The sequence below is a fragment of the Acyrthosiphon pisum genome, chromosome X (assembly GCF_005508785.2).
Source record: "Acyrthosiphon pisum isolate AL4f chromosome X, pea_aphid_22Mar2018_4r6ur, whole genome shotgun sequence".
In the NCBI taxonomy this organism is placed as follows: domain Eukaryota; kingdom Metazoa; phylum Arthropoda; class Insecta; order Hemiptera; family Aphididae; genus Acyrthosiphon; species Acyrthosiphon pisum.
Window position 1 is genome coordinate 19,341,223 of NC_042493.1, and position 3,713 is coordinate 19,344,935.

A 3,713-nucleotide genomic window follows, 5' to 3' on the forward strand; every position below is an offset into this window, starting at 1 on the left:
GATGTGAGTGATTTTAATTTTTAACGTTTGCTGTTTGGATTATTTCATATTTACTGTTTCACGACTCGCGAGTGTGAGTGGTTTTAGTTTTTATACGTCAATAATCGATTTGCAAAATGCCAAGAACAAAATCTAACCCAGTTGGTCGTATGTTCTTTCAATATAGTTTAAATACAAACGGAAGTACCTGTTAAGTTCCAAATTTTAAGAATCCTGTAAGAACAGGCAATCATTATTATTTATAAATAAGAATTGTAAAATGTTATACTAGATTATGTTATGATTTTCAATAGTATTAAATACTTTGGTAAATGTAAAAATGAATAACGTTTTAATTTTCAATAACGACAAACAGAATATTTGAATAACGTTTAAATTACTAATAACGATAAACATATAACATGTGTAACGTTTTAATTCTGTATAACGACTAACTAAAAACATGTACCTATAACGTTTTAAATCTAAATAACGATAAACGCAAAAATTCTGTAACGTTTTAATTGTATATAATGTTAAATGGAATTTTTTTTTTCAAATTCGAGCCCTGTAATTCTCCCCTCCACTGCATACAGTAGTCGACTATGCTATACGTTCACATTTTTTGCACTTTTTTACATTTCATCTATCAGGTTTAGTATATAATACGCTCACAAAGTAAAAATGCTTTCAAATTTTCCAGACACATTTCTCGTTGAACGTATTATAAAAAAAGTTCTATTTCAGCTCAATCCAGCTCCAAAGAGTTATGGACAAAAATTAAAAAATTCAAAGGTTCACCATCACAGCAAATAAAAATACTAATCAATGATGGCGTAATAGTTACGGAGCCATTTGAAGTAGCTAATAAACTAGGAGAAAAATTTAAATCAAATAGTAGTAATAAACAACTCAATGACGAATTCATCGCAATTAAAAATATATATGAACAAAATAATCCAATAATATACGATCCAAACAAAAACATTAATAACGACTGTATAGCGCTAAATGATATATTTAACTTATCTGAATTGAACAACAATTTGAATCAAATGAAAAGCAAAAGTTGCGGACCCGATGACATTCCGTTCGTTTTTATCCAAAATTTGCCAATCAAAGCTAAAGAAATTTTACTAAAAATTTATAATAAATTATGGGTGCAAGGAAACTTCTCTAACAACTGGAAACTATCAATAGTCGTGCCTATACCAAAAAATGGTCAAGACCTACACACCACCGAAGGTTACCGCCCCATATCATTACTTAACACTATGAGTAAAATAATAGAAAAGATGGTCAATCATAGACTCATATGGTATCTCGAAAAACATAAATTACTGTCACCACATCAACACGGCTTTCGTAAAAATAGATCTACTAACGATATACTGGTAACCTTACAAACTGATATCAGCGACGCATTAACTAATAATCAAAATATAATACTAGTCAGCCTCGATCTAAAAAAAGCTTATGACACCGTTTGGAGACACAGGGTGTTAAAAATTATGCAACAATACGACATTCACGGAAATATGCTCAAATTTATTAAAAACCATATTTACGATAGAACATTTCAAACAAAAATTAAAAATACTTTATCCGAACCGTTCTCAAACCAGAATGGTGTAGTACAAGGATCAACTATTAGCGTAACATTATTCCTTATCGCAATTAATGAAATGGCAACTCAAGTTCCCCCTCCCACGGTGATTAAACTGTTCGCTGATGATGCACTCATATATTGTAAAGGAAAAAACACGAATTCTATAAAAAATCAAATTCAACTTACACTTGACAAGTTAAGCAGGTGGAGCCTCGAAACTGGTTTCACTTTTTCGCCGAACAAGACAAAATGTATACTATTCACCCGTCAAAGAAAAATGGCCAAACCGATAATTCATTTCGAGAAGACAACACTCGACTACTGCGACAATGTTAAAATCCTTGGGTTAACTTTTGATAATAAACTCAACTGGTGCCAACACATCAAACAGTTAAGAATACGTACGCTCAAATCAATAAAAATTATAAAAACATTAGCTCACACTGAATGGGGATCCGATGCAGACAGTCTAATTAAAATTTATAAATCCTTAATTAGATCAAAAATCGATTATGGTTCAATAATCTACGGTGCGGCTAATTATAGAACCATACAAATGCTAAATACATTACAGAACTTCGCCATTCGCTTATCTTTAGGTGCATTTAAAAGCAGTCCTGTCCCAAGCATGTTGTGTTTGGCTGGAGAACCACCTCTTCATTTAAGGAGAAAACATCTTGAAACCAAGTACATACTAAAAATAGCCAAACACCAAGAGAATCCAGTGTACATCAAAATCTTTAAAAAAAAGGTGCCAGGCTAAGCCTATTAATGCATCGCATCTAAGATCACTTTACGAAAGACAACAAGATTTTATTAATAAAAACGAAACCTTGATTAACAATACAATTCAAGGCACTGTATTAAACGTACCCCCTTGGCGCTTTAATAAAAGTATAATAGACCTAAGCTTATCACTATACAACAAAAACACAACAGATAAGAATATTTATAAAGGTCTGCATTACGAACTTCTGCAATCGTACCCAGAACACATACAGATATACACCGACGCGTCGAAAATTGATCAGAAATCTGGACTAGCCATAATATCAAATGATATAAACATTCAATTAAGAGCTAATGAGGTATGTAGTATTTGTACCGTAGAAGCCCTAGCGATACTCACAGCGATTCAAAACATTCATTATTCTAACGATAAGAAATATCTATTAATGACAGACTCTCTGAGTAATTTAATCAGCATATACAATCTAAATACGTCTCAACCAGTTATCTGTCATATAATCAATGAACTATATGAGCGCAAAAATAGTATATCACTTGCATGGATCCCGGGGCATGTCGGCATAAAAGGTAACGAAGAAGCTGATCTAAAAGCAAAAGAAACAACTGGTACCTCCGTTTTTGAAGTATGCCCCCTCATATCTGACAGAGACTTGTTAAGCTCAACCAATTTTAAGTACATGGATGAATGGCAAAACCTCTGGGCAAAATGTGATAACAATAAGCTAAGAGAAATTAAACGCTCTATACTACCATGGCCCAAACCATTTGAAATGTCGAGAAGGGACGAAGTAATTCTTGTCCGACTACGAATAGGCCACACTCGCATAACTCACGGGCATCTCATGGCCAAAGAAGACCCTCCATCATGCCCGACGTGCGGAACAATCATCTCAGTCAAACATATTCTTACTGAATGTCGAAAGTTCATTGAAAGGCGCATTGAACTAAAACTCCCTGAGACACTATACGAGATGCTATCACCCACTCCTGAGACGACCAAAAGACTTCTCAATTTCGTCAACTCGACAGAACTACGTCAACTTATTTAAATATTGTACTTAAGTTAAAAAAAATTGTAAATATAGGTTAACAAGTAGAAATTAAGCTAGTATGTAAGTAAGTAATGTTAATTTAAATATGTAATGCCGGCTAATAACCCAGATAGTTGATGCCATAAACAATTAATAAAAAAAAAAAAAAAAAGTTGGGGATAAAATATTTGTTAAATGCTTAGTTTTGATTCCTGTCAAAATGCATGGATAACATCATCAGATATTTTAAAATAAAAATTTAGTATGTATAATATGTATCACTTTTTAAAATAAAAAAATATTTAAGAAATAAATTGTATCTTTTTTTTTTTAGTAAAAATTTT